The sequence below is a fragment of the Orycteropus afer genome, unplaced genomic scaffold (genome assembly GCF_000298275.1).
Source record: "Orycteropus afer afer isolate SDZICR_OR568_19922 unplaced genomic scaffold, OryAfe1.0 scaffold00174, whole genome shotgun sequence".
Classification (NCBI taxonomy): Eukaryota; Metazoa; Chordata; class Mammalia; order Tubulidentata; family Orycteropodidae; genus Orycteropus; species Orycteropus afer.
The window spans coordinates 1,885,246-1,907,725 of NW_006921761.1; the positions used below are offsets into that span (position 1 = coordinate 1,885,246).

At 42.1% G+C, this 22,480-nt stretch overlaps 1 protein-coding gene across 1 annotated transcript in view; it reads right to left on the minus strand.

The window, feature by feature from the left end:
- Window positions 1-22,480, minus strand: part of ZCCHC7 (zinc finger CCHC-type containing 7) — a 261,868-nt gene that overhangs the window by 128,452 nt on the left and 110,936 nt on the right. The window lies entirely within an intron of this gene.

The following is a 22,480-nucleotide window of genomic DNA, read 5'->3' on the forward strand; positions in this document are numbered from 1 at the left end:
GCCATTTGTGTTGTTGAAAAAAGGTATTTGCAATGAATAAGTCATTGGTCTTGCAAAATTCTATCATGTGATCTCCAGCATTATTTCTGTCACCAAGACCAAATTTTCTAACTACCAGTGACGTGTCTTTGTTTCCAACTTTTGGATTCCAGCCACCAGTGAGAATTAACACATCTTGATTGCACATTTGGTCAATTTCAGACTGATTTTTAATCAAAATCTTCAATTTCCTCATCTTTGGCTTTGGTGGTTGGTGCATAAATTTGAGTAAGAGTTGTATTAATGGGTCTTCCTTGTAGGCATATGGATATTATCCTATCACTGACAACACTGTACTTCAGGACAGATCTTCAAACATCCTTTGTGACAATGAATGCTACACCATTCCTTTTTAAATTGTTATGCCTGGCATAGTAGATCATACAGTTGTCTGATTCAAAGTGTCCAAAACCGGTCCATTCCAGCTCACTAATGCCTAGGATATCAATCTTTATGCGTTCCATTTCATTTTTGACAACTTCCAATTTTCCTAGATTCATACTTTGTACATTCCATGTTCAGATTATTAATGAATATTTGCAGCTGTCTCTCCTCAATTTGAGTCATGTCACATCAGCAAATGGAGGTCCCAAAAGCTTTACTTTATCCATTTCAGTAAAGTTGGTTCTACTCTGATGATGCCGCCCTTTCCCAGTCATATTTTGAAAACCTTCCAACCTAAGTGGCTCATCCTCCTATACTATATCAGGCAGTTTTTCTGGGCTATTTGTATAGTTGCCTAGCATTGTAACAGACAATATTTCTCTGCTCTTCATAAGGTTTTCCCTGGCCAATTCTTTGAGAAGTAGATGGCCTCTTCCTTCTTCCTAGTCCGTCTCTGTCTGCAAGCCATGCCGAAACCTATGTGCCCCACACATGACCCTGGTGGTGTTTGAAACACCGGTGGCACAACCTCAAGCAGCACAGCAACATGCCACCACAGTACAACAAACTGACAGACAAGTCTGTACCCCTTAGCTGTTTGAAACCTCTCCACCCTCCCCTTACCTGGATCCCTCTGCTGCTTGCTTGCTCTGTCCTGGCTTTCCTTCCCTTTCCCCTCTGCTTTTCCTGCCACTTGGGGGTTGGGGCCTAGGTCCCTCCCCTTACCTGGATCCCTCTGTTGCTTGCTCGCTCTGTCCTGGATGCCCTGGCTTTCCTTTCCTTTCCCCTCTGCTTTTCCTGTCTCTTGGGGGTTGAGACCTGGGTCCCTCCCCTTACCTAGATCCCTCTACTGCTTGCTCACTGTCTCCTGGACACCCCAAAAGACAGCTAGAGGTCAAAAAAGGGAAAGCCAGAAAAGGTAACTTGGAAGAAAGAGACTGTAAAGAAATAAGAAAATTTAAATACAATCCTGAATATTCTCCAAGAGAAAAAATATAAGTAAAAACTTCCCAACTTACTATCTCATCTTTTAAACTTAATTTTCTATATACTTACCACTAAATCAACCCAAAACTCTTTTTCTATTATCTCAATCTCCTCATAAGATATTCAGATAATACAGATAGATATTTTTTTAAAAGATTCAGTAAACAAGAGAATGTGAATGAGAGAAAGAATGGAAACAGGGAGAGTGAGAGAGGGAAGGGGAGGAAGAAAGAGACAGGCAGTCAGACAGACAGACACAACCATTTGCCCTTGGAAAATCAAGAAACAATAACAATAATAAGCTCAGTAAATGGATGGGAAGTAAAGTTGAAGAAATCTCCCAAAAAGTAGAACAAAGAGACTAAGATGGAAAATAGGATAGAAGAAGAAAATTAGAGGATGAATCCAGGCGGGCCAACAGATGAAAACTAAGTATTTCAGAAAGAGAGAGAAAACAAACAAACAAAAATCCAGGGGAAAAACCCATCAAAGAAATAACCGAAGACCACTTCTTAGAAAGGACAGACTTGTGTTTCTTGATTGAAAAGGTCTACCAAGTCTCCATCATAGCAGAAGAAACCCACAGCAAGCCACAAAGCCATGCCTTTCACATCTCCAGAGAGCAAAAGTCAGTCACAGTGATAGGGACAGAAATGAGAATGGCTTTAGACATGTCAATAACAATGCTAGAAACAAGCAAGCAAAGAGTAATGACATCAAAATTCTGAAGGAAAATCACCTTCAACTGGAGAGTTCTACACATCCTTGCACCCTTGCGCAGGACGTTCTTGAAGATGAGCTGTTCTAAAATGAGGACGTAAACCAATGAAAATGATGGAATGGATGCAGAGAATAAGAGCCCCATCATAGGAGAAAAAAACAGGGGGCTCCCAGGACGACAGCGACGTGAGAGACCAGGCGGTGAACCGGTCAGAGCAGAGGACGACCGGTACAGGCCAGAGCAGTCAGAATTTCTTCAAAAAGAGAAGACTGACAGAAACCCCAAAGTGTCTGAGCATCATGGGAGGAGGTTTAGATTACAGCAAAAGAATTTTAGGTTGACTTAATGATCCCAAAAACCAAATCCAAGGCTGTCAAGTCGATTCCAACCCACAGCGACCCTGTAAAACAGAGTAGAACTGCCCTATAGGGTTTCCAAGGCTATAAATGTTTACAAAAGCAGACTGTCTAATCTTCCTCCTGCAGAGAGGCTGAGAGGGGGTTCAAACTGCCAACCTGTCAGTTAGCAGCTGAGTGCTTTAACCACTATGCTACCAGAGCTCTTTGATTTAGTGGTAAGTATATGAAAACTAAGTTTAAAAAAAAAAAGAGAGAGAGAATTGGGGAGGTAGGAACAACAGAGGAAAGAAGGTGACCTAGTGACCTGTGTGGCTGAGCTAGTCAGTGACACATGTCTGCAATAGCGTAAAGACTGCAGTCACCCCCAGTGTCGTACAACCATCTGAGGAGAAAGGGAAGAGGAATCACATGTAACGAAGGCAGAGGTGGGGAGAGGAAATAAACCCTCATCTTCTCTAATGATAAGTTGATGGAAAATTCTAAAACTGGAAAAACAAAAATCAAGAGGCAGCAGCACAAGCATGCAGGCAAGCAACAGAGGCAACAAACCCCACGACTGGGTGGAAGTAACGGTCACGCCGGCCACGGGGCAAAGGAGGGGACAGGGACGGGTGGGAACGACAGAACACTGCTCTTCACAGCAAAACCTGGACTCTCCGGGAAAGCACCTAACACAGGGCCGTGAGTGCCGTGCCAGACGGTGACTGAGCCATGGATCCGAAGTGGTGTTGCTGTGGTCCACCTGGCAGCATGGTCATTTGTGCACAGGTTACTATTTCCCCTACACTTACCCCATCTCATTCGCCTCTGCCAACAGATCTTGGCACAGTCGTCTATATACATATACATACACCAGTACAGTTGTCCTTGCGTTGGTTCTGCCTCCTGGCCATTCCATTTGTGTCAGTGTAGAACTGTACTCCATGTGGCTTTCAATGGCTCATTTTTCAGAAGGAAATGGTCAGTTATTTCCTCCAAGGATCCTCCTGGTGGACTTGACCTGCCAACCTTTTGGTTAGCAGTTAAAGCAGAATTAATTCTTCTTATTGCTACATCAAGAACATGCTTACGTGAAAACAGCTTTTTATTTTGTTTACAATTAAAACAGTAATAATAACCTATGACTGTGCAGACGTGAAACCTACAGTGATCAGTACCAGCGCAGCCGCATGCGCCGGCTGGTGTGCGCCACTGCCCTGGTTCACGTGCTAGGAGGCAGCACTTTCACTCATCATTGCTTTTGCACTGTCAGTACAAATGTCAACACAGCGACAAAAGCAAATAACTGCTTAGTATTATTATGAAAATAGATTTGACCTCAAAGACCCTTTGAAAGGGACTCAGCGACCCCCAGGGGTACGCAGACCACACTTTGAGAACCAGTGCAGTAGGCCATTGGCTACTATAAAGAAAGAGTACATAAAACAGACCAACACTTGGCATGTGTTTTGACAATTTGAGAAGAAACACAAAGATCCATGACCTATAATAATTTGTAAATTCTGCTGACCCATGAATTTGAATGGCATGTTCTATAAGGAGTGATGTTTGGAAGTCAACAAGTAAACCTGCACAATACTGGCATTTTACCCTGCTTTTATCACGTACATGACAAAAATATTCTTTCTGTGTGGAAAAATGTAGCCATTATTCAAACATCACCTGGTGGAGTTAATCTGACCAGGTCGATTAAAAATATTTGTTAAAAGAAAAAGTTATACGTTATTGTGACATTTGTTAATTTAGCATTTTACTGAGATCTCAGGCCTATTCCCTCAACACTGTTAAGAATGGCTGGGCCAAAAAGCTATCATAGAAATGAGTCAAAGACGGCCTTTGTGTACTGGCTCCACGTTGTTGGTCTCTTCTTAAGAAGCTGGGCCATCAATCCAAAAAGCCTGCTCACACCAATCTCAAATATTAACACATAAAATTCTTTTAAAAATCACCCGGATAAGCAGACTTCTAGTCACATAGAGCCTTCCGGCTTGACACACTTGAATCACTTGCTGATGATGTTGGGTGCCATGGAGCCGATTCCAACTGCCAGTGATCTTACATATCCTATGAATAAACACTGCCCAGTCCTGTGCCATTGTCACAACCACTGCCATGCTTGAGCCATCACCACAGCCACTGTGTCCATCCATCTTGTTAAAGGTACCTTGTAGCTGTAAGAACTCCACGCTGCTGCTGCTTTTGAAGCTCTCTGACCCAGAGACTTCCCATAATGCTGCAGACAGATACTGCCTGGGTGCACGTATGCCTCCTGCTCAGCCCACATAAGTAGCTATTAAAGCAATACTGCTAGCTCATGGTCATATCTTCTTCCTCAACTAGCCTCAAACTCCCTCAAATTGACTACAAAAGCTCACTTGTTTATTCTTCCATTACTTGCATTCTGGAACCTACCATAAGTGATCTAGTCCCATCTGTGATGAAATGAATCAAAATAAAGAGCTAAGACCACATGAAATATAACCAATATTCTCCAAAGGGCAGAATAGAGCATGTTGTTCATCCATTAATATTTACTCAGTTATTTATAAGCTTTCTTCCTGATGGACCTGAATTTAAATGCCCCATGTTGGCAGATACCAGAATATAAACATGGCAGCAGGCTGCAGTGACCGCAGTGTCAACAGTCGCAACGATTAGCTGCACGGTCATTCATCAGCATACTGTGCAGGTTTGGAAGCACTCTCAGGTCCCTTAACTAACCTCAAGTATGTAACAAATCTTGAGGGGCACTGGTGGTTCCATGGCAAATTCCTTGCCTTCCACACAGAAGACCAGGGCTCTATTCCCACCCGCCTGTCAGTGGAGACCTGCGAGTCACTATGACGGTGAACAGGCTGAACCCGATGGACTAGGGGGAGACAGCTGGCAAAACCCCAGATCAGCCAGTGACAAGTCTGCGCTTCGCGACGGTCTGATCTGCCGCCAACCGTGGGTTGCCACCAGTGGGGATATGACTCTGTGGATCACGGCGGTCTGATCTGCCGCCAACTGTGGTCACCACAAGCAGGGCATCACTCTGTGGATCGCGGCAGTCTGATCTGCCACCAATCGTGGGGACGGCAACATCTCTTCCCATTGTATCTGCCACCAACTGTGGGGTCACCACGAGCTGGGGCATAACTTGACGGCAGCTACCACCACCACCACAATCCTTCAAGTAGCAGTATCACTGACTTTTTACAGGTAAGTAATGAACTCAAATAGCAGCAGATTTAAGCCCAAGCCTTTTAACTCCTGTTCTCTTTAGTGCTCTTTCCTAGATTCTAACATTTGGAACTGCTCATAATCATTTCCTGATTTTTCTGAAAAGCAACAATATTTGTATCAATGAGGCTGGGATCCTCAAAATTCCCAAAGGCCTTCTGGATTTTATCAGATAGCATTGAAACCAACAACAAAGGTTAACAATATATTTTAAACATCACAATTCTTTCAGAACCAGCAACAAAGGTAGGCATTTTCCATTTGCGAGAACTCAACTTCTTAACTGTCAGCCTACTTCCCAAATTATTGTGTGACACCAGAATCCATTTATCAGCTAGTATTTCAGTTGGTTAAGCATTCAGCAGCTAACTGAAAGGTCAGAGATTCAAACCCATTCAGAGGTTCTGTGGGGATAAAAGACCTACCTGGTGATCTGCTCCCACAAACATTACAGCCCAGGAGACCCAAGGGGCACCTCAACTCTGTCACACCGAGTCTTTCTAAGTCAGGATCCACTTGATAGTACCTAAGAACAGCAACTGTGTATGTTGTTGGTTTTGAATATTGTTCAACTAAAGAAATGCACCAGTGTTTGATGCAATGACATTCACAATAATGTATGTTGTTGTTGTTGTTAAGTGCTGTCGCGTCATTTCCGACTCATAGCGACCCCCTGCACAGCAGAACGAAACACTGCCCGATCCCGCGCCAGCCCCACAATCCCTGCTATACTTGAGCTCATCATCGCAGCCACCGTATCTATCCATCTCGTTGAAGGCCTCCCCCTCTTTCGTCGACCCTCCACCCTACCAAGCATGACATCCTTCTCCAGGGAATGGTCCCTTCTTACAACATGACCAAAATAGGTGAGACGAAGTCTGGCCATTCTTGCTTCCAAGGAGCATTCTGGCTGCACTTCCTCCAGGACAGATCTGTTAGTTCTTTTAGCAGTCCATGGTACTTTCAGCATTCTCCGCCAGCACCACAACTCAAAAGCATCAACTCTTCTTCGGTCTTCCTTATTCATTGTCCAGCTCTCACATGCATACCAGGCGATTGGAAATATCATGGCTTGTGTCAGGTGCACCTTAGTCCTCAAGGAGATATCCTTGCTCCTCAGCACTTGAAACAGTTCCTTCGCAGTTGACTTTCCCAATGCTACACGTCGTCTAATGTCCTGACTGCTGCTTCCATTGGCATCGATTGTAGAACCAAGCAACGTGAATTCCTTGACAACCTCAATCTTCTCTCCATTTGTTGTGATGCTGCTCATTGGTCCAGTTGTGAGGATTTTTGTTTTCTTTATATTGAGACATAATCCATACTTCAGACTGTATTCTTCAACCTTCATCAGTAGGTGCCTTAAGTCATCCTCACTTTCAGCAAGCAACAATAATGTATAAGCCATGATAATTCTGGCTATACTTTCTCACCATAGCCTCCAGGTGCCTAAATTACAGGGGTCTACTTGTCTAATAACACCACTATTATTAATGGGTTCTGACAGACATTCCAATCATTAATGTCCCAATAACGTTCATGCTGGGAAACCACATACGTGACCAACATGGACTGCAAAGAACTAAATGGATTACTACTATGCGCATTCCAGTGTCTACTCAGTTATTCATATCTCACTATGTTTCCATAATAAAGGAATCAAAAGGAAGGCTCTGATTCACATTTTAATGAATTTCAAACAGTCAGCAAAACTCAAATTTGTTTTCTGGCTCCTACTTTCCAGTCTAAACCTATATGTGAACATAGAACAATTCAATTTATACCTTTTAAAATACACGTTGGTAGAATAAACTTAATTTAATACAGTCTGCCTTTAAAAAGGTCAACTTTAAGTTATATCAAGGAAGGAAGATACTTATACCTGTGACCCTTAAAAGCAATTCTGTTTTCACTCTTTGCTGAGATAGCTACCAACAGACAGTTATTTTATATTTCATTTAATATTCATGTCCCCTTCAGTGACGCAAAGACCAAAGTGGTAGAAATTCTCTGTTGAGGTTGAACGTAAATTTTTAATCAGTCCTGTCTCACTATATAGATTTTCATACAATGTGGCCAATTTAAATGAAAATACTTAGAATGTAAATTTTAAATCTGTTCTTTCATTCTTCAAGCACATTCCGTTCCCCATGTGTGCAGTCAAATCTACATCACATACGTAAATAAAAAGGAAAACTAGATCAATAGTGTAAAAATGAAGGGATGTAAACCGTCATAACATTATTGTTTGTGATTCATCAAAGTTCATGAAAGAACTAACTAAAAATTGCTACAACACTGCCATCTTTATTTATAAATCCTGGAAAGCCAACTTCCACCATAAGTGATACAAACCAGCAGACATCTTTTTTCATCAGTCTTGTAGATAACCATACCAGAAATTTAAAAAATGACCTAAGAAATAAGACAGTAAAATCTAATTATTACTTGTCATTTGCTTTTCAGGGGAAAAAGGGAAACCCCATTCTGTGTTGATTTTAGTAACACAAAAGTTGAATTTTCCAATGAAATGCAGTTACCATATTTATAGACATGCTGTAGTGCTTCACCTTCTGACTGTAACATCAGGCTGCTTGTTCTAAACTCCATTACATTTCACTGATTTTTGCGATACAAGCTTTTACTATGGCAGGGACTATAAGGCTTCTAAAGTGTTAACTATGTTTCAACATAGAGAAGTAAATAAGTAGTTTTTTTAAATATCAGTGTGAGATTTTTCTGTAAAAGTCAAATTAATTTAAGAGTCTGATCCTTTAAATAGGGGCATTAAAGATTAAAAAATTGACTCCACCTATAAGTATTTATGTAACATACTAATAAAAACCATGCTACTTTTCACATCGTTTCACGGTGGTGATTAGCTCTCAAACACCCGTGCTGTTACTACAATGTGTTACTACGTTCATCTTCCCTCTGTGTTAGACCAACAGGTGGGTGAAAAGCATTAAGCCAAAATCAGGTCTGGCTGGCAGAAGGCTAACTTAAATTGATTGACCAGTAACTGCAGTTAAAACAACTATTTGCAAAGTTATCATCATCTAACCCTGAATTTTATTTACAGTTCCAATTTCACTTTTATACCAAGTAGAAATTTCTATGCATTTTTCTTCAGTGAATGCAGGAGACTACAGTGTTCGTATTTTGTCTGTGAATGTAAGTAATCTCTTAAAATATTCAGGTGACAAAAAAGGGCTGAAATTAAGGAATTCCAAAATTGGCAATTAAAACAATATTCAGAGAATATTAAATAAAGACCAGTAACTGTTACCCTACTCAGCTCTGGTTCATTTGAGATGCATATTTTTACTTTTGCTTTAGGCAAAAAAATAAAAATAAATAATAATAATAATAATAAAGATAGATTTCATAAATATTTGGGAGCTTTTGGTCACAACTTTTCACTCAAGGTTACCTACTGCTTTTCGATCAATATCTCAAAAAAAAAAAAAAAAATGTTCTTTTATGAATTACTCAAAATTACCTAGTGAAAAATACTGTCCATCTTGGGAGACAGCACTTTCAACGCAATGGAAAATCAACTGCAGGTCCTTCAAATGAGATACATTATTAGATCCTATTTTTCTAAATTAAATTTTTTCACAAAAATTTAAAATTATTTGGTACCATTTGTAACAAACTATAACATGTATAACAGAGGTATCGTTAAATAGCTATGTTTCTGCAGATTTTTAAAAATTATGAACATTAATAAATCTATGTTTTATGTGCTAAATAAGGAGGGTGAGAACAAAGGGAGGAAAACAAAAACAAAAATTAAATTACAAACACTAATGTAAGCTAATACTGGTTACGTATGAGCGTCAAGATGGCAAGGGACCCGATACAATCCTCAGTCTAGCATTTTCAGTGGCACAGACTAGTGATCACACGATACTGGTGATACTCTCCAGTTACCCCTGGCAACCTTTCTCAACTGTAACGATGCTACCCTACAATAGCTTTCACTGGGCAGCTTTCTCTTCACTTAGCTGAATGCTCTGGGACCATCTGCGTCGGCGAGCATAAAAGGCCAGCCTGCCTGTGGGCCCGTCACTCTGAACACCACCTCTCTGACCCTGATTAAATACAACTTTCAATCCTTTTTGTCCTCCCTGTTGACTTCTCCTATTAAGGGAGCCCTTTGACAAAGAAAGCGGAAGAGTGGACTAACTGCCCCCAAGAAAGGTGATGTCTGATACTGCCCAACACAAGGATTAGCAAGCCAATACATAACAAAAGCAAGCTGGGGGGAGGGGAGAGGAAAAGAAAAAAATGGTTTCAGCAAGAGCTTTGCCTAATTCAGTAGGTACACAATTCAACAAATAGCTATACAAGAGGCCTTCTTTGAAAGAAATAACCACAGCAGAACAATAATTTCGAGAGATACCTTTCAACATCTCGACATAAGGCCATGACATTGACAAAAACACCAGATATTTGTTTTCTACTTGATTTTTTTTAATTAAAAAAGAAAAATGGTGCAAGAATGAGAAACAAAAGAATATATAAAGAAATTGTAACTGTAACTTATTTTATTAGAAAACGAGGTATCTTGCTTATTAAACTGACATTTGAATTCTTATGTTCAAATAAAGGTGGTAAAAACTTTCAACATTCTATAAAGAATTACTTTTATAATTTATCATGTCTAAAACTGAGAGAACTTCAAGTTAAAAGGGTTGGTTTCACAGGTCAAGTGCATTAATAAAAAGAACTCATTCTAAAACTTCAAGGCAGACGAAGATTTATGAATATGGTCTACAGCCCTTCAAGGGAGTCAGAATCCGCCAAGAGGGCAGCAGATCAAAATTACCACCTTTGATAATACCCTCATTTCCCTCAGACCGGCCCCACCAATAAGTGAAAAGTTGGACTGGCTCCATCAACAAAGCAACTCAACAATGTAATCTCATAACATACTTGGAAACATTAAAATTAAAACAAACAAAAACCAACTAGGAAACTCCATCAGGTGCACCTAGAAGTCTAACCTATAAAGTAAAACTTGACAATACTTATTAAAAGAAAAAGGCCAATAATTCTGAAAAAATGAGAAAGAGACAGAGAGAGGGAGACAGACAGACAGACAGACAGATGAGGGAGGACCCTAGGATGCACAGGACAGTCAGTGCTAACACTGGGAAAGTGTTGGACAAACCAGGACGATCTGGTCACCCTAGGGACGGAGGCCACATACATTTATTGAGACTTAATACATGCTAAAGGAGCTATGGTGGTGCACTGGTTAAAGCACTTGGCTGCTAACTGAAAAGTTGCCAGTTCAAACCTGCCAGCCACTCTGCGGGAGAAAGATGAGACATGCTGCTTCCGTGAAGACTGACATGCTTGGAAACCCTCTGGGGCAGTTCTACTCTGCCCTCTAGGGTCACTGTGAGTCACTATCAACTTGATGGCAGTGGGTTTGGGCTTGGATTATGTGCTGAGCACTTTTCACAGAAGTTAAGTCATTCAATCTTCGTAACTCTGTAAGGAAAGACTCTTTTCAACAGAGAAGCCTAGCTATGAGAATGAGCAATGTAAATAAGGGTGCACTGTTGGAAAGGATTGGAATCATCCGTTTGTCTGCAAAGCCAATTTTCCTTTCCTAACACCATACCGTCTCTCAGGCATCAGTTAGCAAGGGAGATGGAACCTCATTTTCCTCCAAAGAAGCAGGACTTGGCAAACCCAGTATGCCCAGGTTCCACACACCCGATTATGCTCCTGTCCAAGAGAGCTACGGAAACACAAAGCAATGCTCGGCAGTCCTGTGAACGGTGGGTGGCATTTGAACTGATAAAGTGCCGAATTCTTAAGAAATTCCATGAACAAAAGCATTCCTTCTCTGCTGGGAACAATACCTTAATGCTGGACTTCCTGGCCTACTGGGGCTGGTAATTGGCTCCTATAGGGAACAGGTAAATTATATGCTTGGTAGTGACTGGTGTTAAAACCAAAAATCAAACTCACCGCTGAAGAGTCCATCTGACTCACAATGACCCCTCCTTGGTTTTCTGAGGTAGTGTCTCTACGGAAGTAGATTGCCCAATCTTCCTTCCAAGGAGTGGCTGGTGGGTTTGAACTGCCAGCCTTCTGGTTAGCAGTCAAATGCTTCAGGCACCACGCCACATCAGAAACATGACCCAAAGCAAGATTCAGATGCCACATTGGAGGAAGTTACTAGTTTCCTTTCTAAGGTTCTCTGATGTCCCCAAATGTTCCTACTACCAAGATACCTACTATACTGTTCACCATCATCAATGGGACCTTAGGACCAACTTGGGTGAAAAGCCCAAAGATTACTCTCCAACTCAAAGCGCTAGCCCACCAGCCAGGGGAGTTTTCCAGTGCCGAGTTGGAGTGGCCCAAGCTCCCCTGGCAGCCCAATACTTGAGTCAAACAGCAAGTGTGTGGACAGGCAACACAGTCTTCCTCATTACCATCACTGCTTCAGTTCTGAATAGGCACATGCCTTCTTCGTGCCATGTAGCAGGCCCCGAAGAGGAAGTGCAAAACGGGGGTCTCCCTTTGAAGCTTTATACTACAGAGGGAGAGGCAGGGCAGAGACCCTGAAAAGAAGCACGTATTAGAGCATGAGCTCAGTGAAGGGGAAAATCAGGGTGAGGGGGCAGCTCTCCAAAAGAACTCGAAAGGAGGACAGAAAGCTGAGGTAACCAGGGAAGGAACAGACAGAACAATCCATACTGCTGAAAGCAAAGACCTGAGGAGTTCAACCCGAGTACCAGGCAGTACTGACGGCAAATCAGAGTAAAAATGGACTCTTTGGGTAACAGTGGGTCCCCGAACGTTTTCAGAGCAGGGAGATGTATTCAGGATGCGCTTTAGAACATGAACGTTGCTGTGATTAATGTAGAGATGGAATAATAGTATCGATATCAGACTATACCTTTACAAAGTTCTCTCTCCAAAATCCTGACTGTAACTCCCTTTCTGAGTCTCTGGCTGTCTCATTCTATCACACACACACTCAGGATTACTCCAGTTAGACATCCCAGGGAAAGTGCATCATTGGCTATCATCCAAATTTCACACAATAGTTGGTCTATACTCAAAGAGTTAGTAGCATTACTATAATTCCAATAAGTCTGACATTAAAAAAAAAAAAAAAAGACACATTAACCAATGTCCTTTACAAGAATATGACAATCTCATCCCTTCTCTCACCATTAAAAAGAAGGAGAGACATATGAGATTGGAGGTGGCAACTGTGATGGAAGGAATGAAAGAGAACTGACCAAGAGGCCTAAGGGAAAGGACAATATTCAGGTGGACTATGTACTTAAATGGAGCCCCGGGGTAGTGCCAACAACTGACAGGCTCAGCTGCTCAACCAGAGGGTGGTAGTATGAGTCCAGCCAGAGGCCCCTTGGAAGAAAGGCCTGGAGGCCTCCTTCTGAGAAACCAGTCCCTGAGAACCGTATGGAGCACAGTTCTACTGACATGCACGGGTCACCATCAGCCTGAACTGACTCTCTGGCAACCTGGTTCCATCCCTTACTTTAACAAAGAAACCAAAGAAGAAAAGATAGAAGCACAACTAAATTAGCAAAGTCACAAGTAACATCAGCATTAAGACCGCTGCAAACTGCTATACGAATTTAGATCATTACTACTTGGTGTAATTGGGACAGATTTATGAAAGAAGTATCAGTTAAGCTGGCTTGGAAGGCTGGCCGAACTAAGTTCTGGCAAACTGAGACAAGACAGAGCATTCCAAGCACAAAATGTGAAACATAGTCAGTACGTGGATACAACCTACTATTCATAATATCAAGCCTTCTCTTGACTTTTGACACGTCAGTTGTTCCATAACAGTGTCCTGGCAGAGTCACATGAAGGCACATGACATGTCCAGCTCCATGCAGCAGGTACCCAGTAAAGTCTATGGCCTTCCTTTCACTGAACGTACTCTTCTGGTGGAGTCTAAGCGCTTACAGGAGCTGCTGCCAACCGGAGATCTCCGGCTCCTTGACACGCACTAGGTGGGAAACCTGCATTAACTGCAGGTGCAGAGTCTATCAGAGTAAAAGGAACATTTAGCTTAGCTTTCCAAACAACACAGGAATCTCTACCAAAGCACTCCAGGTATGAACAGGGAAGCTGCGATAACATTATTTTACTTTGAAATGTTGTTGTTGTTGTTGTTATGTGCCGTCAAGTCGGCCCCGACTCATAGCGACCCCTCCTTGGGTTTCCGAGGCAGCATCACTATGGAAGTAGATTGCCCCACCTTCCTTCCAAGGAGTGGCTGGTGGGTTTGAACCGCCAGCCTTCTGGTTAGCAGTCAAGTGCCTTAGGCACTATTTTCACTGTAAGAAGATGGTCCATCTAGAGGGTGGTATTATAGGAAAAGCCCAGGGACAAGCAGCCTCACCTCTGTGAACATATTTCCTCAAATATTAAATTGGGTTAACATCTGTTGTGATTACTTCCTCCAAGAATTGTGAGATTGCATGAGAAGGCACACAGAAGTACTTCAATCTAAAGCATTACACCAACATACTCTACCCTCGTTTACACTGGCTGACGTAGCTCGAACACTAACACTCGTTTCAGCAGGTTTCTATCTGCAGAAAAGAGCTGAGAAACAAGGGCCTCTGTATCTCATAAAACTGCAGTTCTCCTCGGGTTTATGATCCGTGTTGTCAAGTGAAGTGACTGATCCACGACGTCAAATGAACTGATGGAGAAAGCAGAAAATAGCTCCTGTTTCCAACTTGATTTTTCACCACCGCTCATTGGCCAGTTCGTCGTACCATGGTGGCCTGCGTGTTGCTACCAGTATTTCAAATACCAGCAAGATGGATGGACAGGTTACAGGGGAGCTCCCAGACTAAGACAGGCTAGGAAGAAATACAGGGCCATCCACTCCTGAAGAAACTGGCCACCGAAAACCTTATGAATAGCAGTGAAACACTGTCTCACATAGTGCCAGAGAACATTATGCCTTTGGCCAGTACCTTGGAAATCATTTACATCATTTCCTGAAACAGAACCTACCACTGCATACTGTTGTTGTTGTTGTTGTTATGTGCCGTCGAGTCGGCCCCGACTCATAGCGACCCCTCCTTGGGTTTCCGAGGCAGTATCACTACGGAAGTAGGATTGCCCAACCTTCCTTCCGAGGAGTGGCTGGTGGGTTTGAACCGCCAGCCATCTGGTTAGCAGACAAGTGTCTTAGCCACTATGCTACCAGAGCTCCCACCACTGCATACTACTGCATACTACTACACCTCAAACAAAACCAGGCACACAGAACAGGTGTTCAAGTTTTCAGTAGTGAATGAATAAAAACATGGCTCAATTCCCACTTAAGTACATGTAAATGAAGTAATGGTACCCACCCTTCCCGGAAATAGTTTTGTTATTTTCTCTCATTTCTCTCTACCCTGGTCCCTCTTCAAAGTTTTAGTCTGAAGTTGCTAGTAAGTTACTTACATTTTCTTAAATGGAAAAGATCAGTATACGACATACCAATCCTTGCAAGGTTATAAGGAGGAAGTAAGCTAAAGATTACAACCAAAAACCAAACCAAACTCACTGCCGTCGAGTCTGATCCGATTCACAGCAACCCCTCATTGGGTTTCTGAGGTGCCGTCACTAAGGAAGTAGATTGCCCAATCTTAAATATCTATGAAATACAGCGCCCATCACAGGACAGGCCTTTTTCTTTCTTTATTACAGTATATTCTTAAATCATTAACAAAGGAATGAGGTCAAATTTAATTATTTAAAAAATACCTTTAAGGTAAAAGGTTCACTATAACAAATTTCTGTCTTCCTGCCCAAAATGATGGTACACAGTAGTGCCCCAATGGTCTCCCATTTCCTACACTACTTCTACAGAACTATGGCAATGTACTGGTTAGGTGTACTTTTGTTCACACTGACTAGTATCCTCTGTGCAAACCTATTTCACCACATTCCTACCTGTCCACTAGGTTGTGTAAGGAAGGCATTATTATGCGGCAATGCTCAAGAAAAAAAGAAAGCAGAACTAGGTACCAAGACAGTAAACAGCAGTGACTTGTCTGAAATCTTCACTCGGCTCATCAGAAATGGAGGCACAGCAGCGTCTCACATGCCTTGATTCTCCATGAAGGGCAACTTCCACCACTGAACTGACAGGGTAATTTTCTCCTCTGCTCAGTGGTCCTGTTGTTTACTCTGGCTTCCTGAAGACCCTGGTGGACCTGCAGCCTTCAGCTACCATTCTTCTGTGGATAAACCCCAAACATTCAGCCTGGGTCTCCTCTTGAGCTTGACTCTATGTCTGTAGATCCAAGTCCTTTTGGGATATCTCTAACTAGATAGCCTGCATGTACTTCGAATAGAATGTCCAAAACTAAACTCATGTTCCTCTCTTTCCCAAATTTGACCCTCCCTACTGTTGACTACCAGAGAACTGCACCTCACCTCTCAGTCACTCTCAGGAACTACCTCTCTCTTTAGCTCTGTCTCACCCTCACTCGCCTAGCCCTCTGCTACTCTCCACTCTGCTGTCAAAGTGATCGTGTCACTCTGTTGCTAAAACTTCCTTCTAGAAACCGTCAGGATTTTCTGACCATCCTTACAAGGCCCTTCAGAACCTGGCTGCAGTGGACCCCCACCCATTCATCTCTATTCTCCCTTACCTTCACGACCTAATTACACATACAGCCCTGAATGATAACAGCAGTCGGTCCCAGAACCTGCGACAGTACTCTGCTCCTTCCACATCCATCTCTGTTGGATGACTGCCTTATCCTTCAGGAAGTCTCATTTGATCTCTCAAAACTGAGTGAACAGTTTTTCCTATGTGCCCCCATGGTGACTCATACTCAAATCTACCAAGCACTTACCTCTTGGCGTCCTAAGTATCTAGTTATGTGTCAGATTCTCCGCTAAACTGTGACCTCACTACTTGAAGGCAATACCACCTGTTTCTACTGCGTAACAGTATCCCCCATGCTATATGTGCTGGGAGACGCTGGCAAGAGGTTCCAAGTCGCAGTGAGTCCATGTGACGGAGCAGAACTGCCCACAGGCTGCTCTTGGCTGAAATCTTCACAGCAGCAGGCTGCTGGGTCTCTCTGCCACAGAGCCACTGGGTGCGTTCAAACTGCCAACCTTTCGGTTATCAGCCACGCACCTAAACACCGTGCCACCAAGGCTCCTTCACTACACTGGCAGGTGGTAAAAAATAATTTGTTTAGTTGAATTGGATTGCTGTTAAATGTCTTCCAAGAAATTATTTGCCTGTTTCATAATTTCCTACAGTGAGCAGTGGCGGTTCAGTGGTAGGGTTCTGACCTTCCAAGGGGGAGGCTGGGTTCAGTTCTTGGCCAGTGCCCCTCAAGCCCTGCCACCACTCATCTGTCAGTGGAAGCTTGTATGTTGTTCTGATGTTGACCAGGTTTGGAGCTTCCAGACTAAGGCAGACCAGGAAGAAAGGCCTGGCAATCAGCTCCACCCCTAACCCCTATCAACCAATGACAATCCTATGGCTCACAGCTGTCCAATCCTATCGTACACAGGGTCACCGTGAGCTGGGGCTGACTGGTCAGGAGCTAACAATAACAGTAATTTACTCTATATTTTATGTTAGCATTAAATGTTTACATCCAAAATCCTCTCTTCCGCTTATTTCAATCTGTTAATTTCAACAACAACAAAAGGCTACTTCCTCAAAATATTAAAAGGCAGAATACTGAACATTAAAACCAGAAGAAAAAAGCAACTGCCATCAAGTCAGCTCCTACTCATAGCGACCTTGTATGACAGTGTTGAGCTGCCTCACAGGGTTTCTGATGCTGTCAATCTTTATGGAAGCAGACTGCCGCATCCTTCTCCCACAGAGCGGCTGGTGGGTTTGAACCGCTGACCTTTTTGAACATTAAAAAGGAGGGTATATATTCCACTGGAGCATTTCAAGAGAATAATGTTAAAGACTGAAAACCAGTGACTTATTTAATCATGTTGTTGATATTGTGCTGAACACAAAACCCATTTCTCTATTTTGTATGCATTATCTCTCTTCCATGTGAGTATATCTGAAAATGATTCTTTTCTTCAAAAGTTATGTTAGATTTGACTTTTTTTTGGTCTTAAAAATGAAGTGGCTTTCCAGAAGAATGCATCACTAATTGTACACTGTAAATCAGTGAGAAAGCAGTGTTTGCCATACCAAGATTCACCTTCCAGTGGCCACTCGCCTAAGTGAGGTCTGTCTACCATACTTTGGCGAGCTTCTTACAGGGAAATTAGCCACTGCAAATTCAATGGAACACATGTTTTCCCCTCCATTCCTCAATCCTCACTAAAAGGAAAACCCGACACTGGAGTTAATTCCATAGTGGATACAAAAGTGAAACAGAGCGGCCCTGGCGGAGGACCCGCAGCAGAACCTCACACACAGCCAGCAGCAAAAGCAGAGCGAGGCCCACTCTCCAACACCGACCATTTTAAAAAAGGAAAAGGAAAAAAAGATAGATTAGTTGAGTTTCAGAAGGAAAAATATCTTAGCAAAAATAATTCCCTGTCATTCATTCCCTCTTGATTCATGATTACAGGTCTCCCTCACCTTCCTAAGAGGTTTATTATAAATTAAATTATATGTAAATACATGAAGAACTGTTTTTTAAACAATTTATAAGCATAAGTGATCTCAGAAGTAATATTTTTATTAATATTAAATAAATAACACTTATTTATGTAATAAATGGGGCTACTTTTAAGACCATTTTGCCTTAAAGAAAATATAGCTGTTATTATGCTGTGATGTATTTTATAGAAAATCCAAGTTGTTCTAAGTAAGAAATGTTTTCATTGAAAAACCATGGGCTGGGCTTCCTTTTTTTTTCTTCTTGAAGCCATTCCAGCACAATGGAAGTTCACTTCCTTGTACCCCATTTCCCCCAGTTCTTGACCTGTACCACAAAGCTCAGGCTACCTTGCAAAATGGCCAACGTAAGCCGCGAAAAGACTAAGATGGTAAATCAAGCTGAGCGGCAGCCATATGGCCCCACAAAGCACCACTGGGAGAAAACAGGAATCCCCAAAACTGCTTACCGTAGGGGAGATCCTCATTGGCTAACAGACTGCAAAATGAATCCAGTGAGTCAAGAGGTCCAAGGTACAGGGGTACAGGCTCAGGAGGCTCCTCCTATGGCCATGTCCTCATACTACACAATTTACAGCAAACTGTAAAGACTACACAAAAATCTAGACTTCTGTGAATGAACTAACACAAACGCTGGAAGCCACGCCAAATGAGTTAATGGTTCCATGTGAACTTTATCAGCTTTGCTGATACAGTTATATGGCAAGCATTACAAAGGGTTCCACTGGCCTGTCTGGACAATTTCTGTTGTTGCTGTTTTCAAAGCAACCATGTCTGCAGAGAAGGCACACACACTCCTCTAGCCCAGGCCCCAGTGTGGTCTGAATGGCTGGCTGTGGCTTTGTAAGTCTGTCGTCTATGGGAGTATCACTCAGTTTGCACCTGGCAAGCAAGGATCTTGACTACTGCAGTTTTTCTGTGGCACTTACAATTTCATAATAAATTAACAAATGATACTATACTGTTTCAAAAAATGCGCAAAGAAGGAAGCAATGGTGAAGCCCCTTTAAAATAAGCCAATTTATAACTCTTGAAACAGCAATTATGTTTTGCCAAATAAGAACTGCTAGATAAAAGGGTTTCTAGAGCATTTATAGCTGCAATCTACAATGCTGAAACAATTTCATAGGTCAGAAGATCAGTGGACAATTTTTAAATAAAAGGTACAAATTTCTAAGGAAGGTCTTGCTAACATTTTCAAAATCTGTTTCCTCAATATGCTTAAATGTTGTAAGCTAGACCCATGACATCACAGTGGTACATCTAAACAAATATATATGAATTTCAAATGGATTAGCTACCAACTCCATCACCAACTGTGTTCTTTAACGTCATGAACTTCGCTCAGAAATAATTTTAAACTTCTCACCATGAGTCTTCCCCGCGTTTTGGCTAAAACCCTTAAACGTTAATCATAACAGTTCGAGCGTTTTCATTCTCTAAAACGAGAGCCATCACATTCTTCCCACAGTACATGCATGTACACGGGGTCCCAGGGCTGTTCTTCCCTCGTGGTATCTAAGAGCCAAGGCTGGCACGGCTCTGGTTCCCGAAATGCAACACCATTTAGTGTGCTGATGTAACCAACCGGCTTCTGGGGTTCAAATCTAATTTCATGCTTTTGTTTAAGCATATGTAAATCTTTTAATTTGAAAGCAATTCTTAACAGATAAAATTAATATGCAAATGTAAACTGTAAATATAAAATACACAATTTGAAATAACTCGAGGCAGTAAGCTCTAGACGTCCATTAATATCTCTGCAACAATCGGAATGTGTTTTTAATAAGAGTTTGACTACGTCATCCTGTCATCTTGGCTTTATCTTATCGCATTATTACAAGAAAAAGCATCACTAGGAAGAAGATGGAGCAATCTACTTCCACAGTGATACTGCCTGGGAAACCCAAGGAGGGGTCGCTATGAGTCGGGGCCGACTCGACGGCACATAACAACAACAACAAAGCTACACAGAAGACAAAATGCGACGCAAGCACTCTGCCACACAGCACGACAGTCCATCAGGGCCCCAGACGGCAGAGGCTGACATCTGCTCCCTGCGAGCCCTGGCCCAAGGACTGTGAGGACCGAGGAAGTGGCCCAAACATACAGTGCAGAAACGATACACCTGAAACACAGTGGGCCCGTATGCACTCTAGGCAGAGCAAAACATCTCATGTACGTTTCCCCTCGACGCAAAAGAGAAACTTAATCTGCTTTTAGCACCATTTGGCAGAATTCCGACCAATGTACAATTTGACCTTTTTACGGGGAGGGGTGGACATTGAGAGTATATAGATTACACCGGAATTTTTTAAATGCCGATCGTTTTGTTGAATACTAACTTAAATGAATGAGCAGTTATGTTTTCCTTCTCTGGCAGCCAAATATTTGGAATGCAACTGGACGCTCTCCGTACTCTCCGGTGACAGAGGCTAACTCGGATTTACTGAGATTCTGACCTATCTGCATACACGGGAGAAAAGCAGTAACTCATGAAACACACAGAAACTGCTGAACTGATGTATGCTTTGCTGTGCATACTCCCAACAATAGCAACAAGGTAAACAGAAGGTAAAAAAAAAAAATACTAATGCAAAATCTGAGAAAATTGATCCGAATGAGTAAGATGGTAACTCAACACCTGTTTCAAGAGAAAGGAAATAGTGCTGTATGTCGAGAGCTGGCATTGTGAATCCCGAGCGCTCCTGAACCAGCTCAGCCGCGGGTCTATTGACATGAGCCGCCTTCATTAGGCAGTCAGCGTCTTATTTATCTAACCCTGGGGTTAAACACTGTATTGCAGTAGTCAATTTACAAGTTATAGAATTCTTCTGTTGGGGCTTGTTACTGAGGGGCAGGGAGGCAGCTAAGAACATCAGGGAAATCTCCACAACAAGCTGCCTGGCACTTCAGCACCTCGCCGGGCACCCAGGAAGGCAGTGCGAGAGACAGCAGGTTACTGGTGATGATAGTTGTATTTTCTGTGTTATCTAGAGAAAAACAGGTTCATCCATGCAAAATGGACTGTTTCAGAAGATACTGCTGCTAAAATGAAAGACTTTTCAAAAGGAAAAAGTGATTATTCCAGATGAAATGAGAAGCTCCAGTGTCAACCTTCCTGAATCAGCAAAAATCAAAGCTTTACTCAGAATAGGAAATGGGAGATTTTCTTTTAATTTACATATCTTTTTTGCTGAGTATGCTTCAGCTGAAGTATGAGAGAACTTCTAAGAGACAGCACTTCTCATTTCCAACTGTGCTTTTGCTATGGCATTACAGAACACCACTCCTGGGAACCAAGAATCCATCAATTTTAGCAGCACTAATGTTCAAGAATCAAGAGTTTAAGTCAGAAATAGTTTTCCATTTGTAACATTCTGTTACACACCCATCAGCCAGCCAACAGCACAGCAAACACTCAGTTGTGAAGTAAAAATCGTAGGTATTGTTGGGACAGAGCAAAGGTGCAAGCAAAATCCCTCAAGGAGCCCTAATACCAACACAGGAAACCGGCTTTAATCCAGATGCCTTACTGCCACATACACACAATGAGCAACTGGATGAATTCTCCTCTAAAATGAAGGAGAGGTCCAAGTACGCTAGGATGTTAGGATAAATTTTGGAAATTATTGTTTAATGTACTGTTTATTTTTAAAATGTGAGATTTTAGTCAACACTTTCAAACTCTCCAGTATTTCTGTCATAGTAGCATTATTAAAAATCTGAACATGTATCTGAATTTTGACAAATACATCTCTTGCCTATTTCCTTTGCATCAACATTTTATTTGATATAAATTTATTTTTAATCCCAGCTGCGCTGCTTTTTCTTAAAAATAATAAACAAAAAAGGATGACCTATTAGCAAAGGTCAAATCTGATTCAAGTGCATTTATTTTGGAAGCATTCTATTCTCTACCACCCCAAGCCCCGCCCTCCCTCTCGTGACTCCTAGCATCTCTTCCCTGTCTTAGGCGTTCTGGGATACAGGAGAGGTGGTGGTTTTCCATTGTAGACTGTTTTACATTAATTTATTTGGTGAGTGGGAAAAGCTGCCTTTGGTTTATTCTTAAGCTCTGGTAGCATAGTGTCTAAGGCACTTGACTGCTAACCAGAAGGC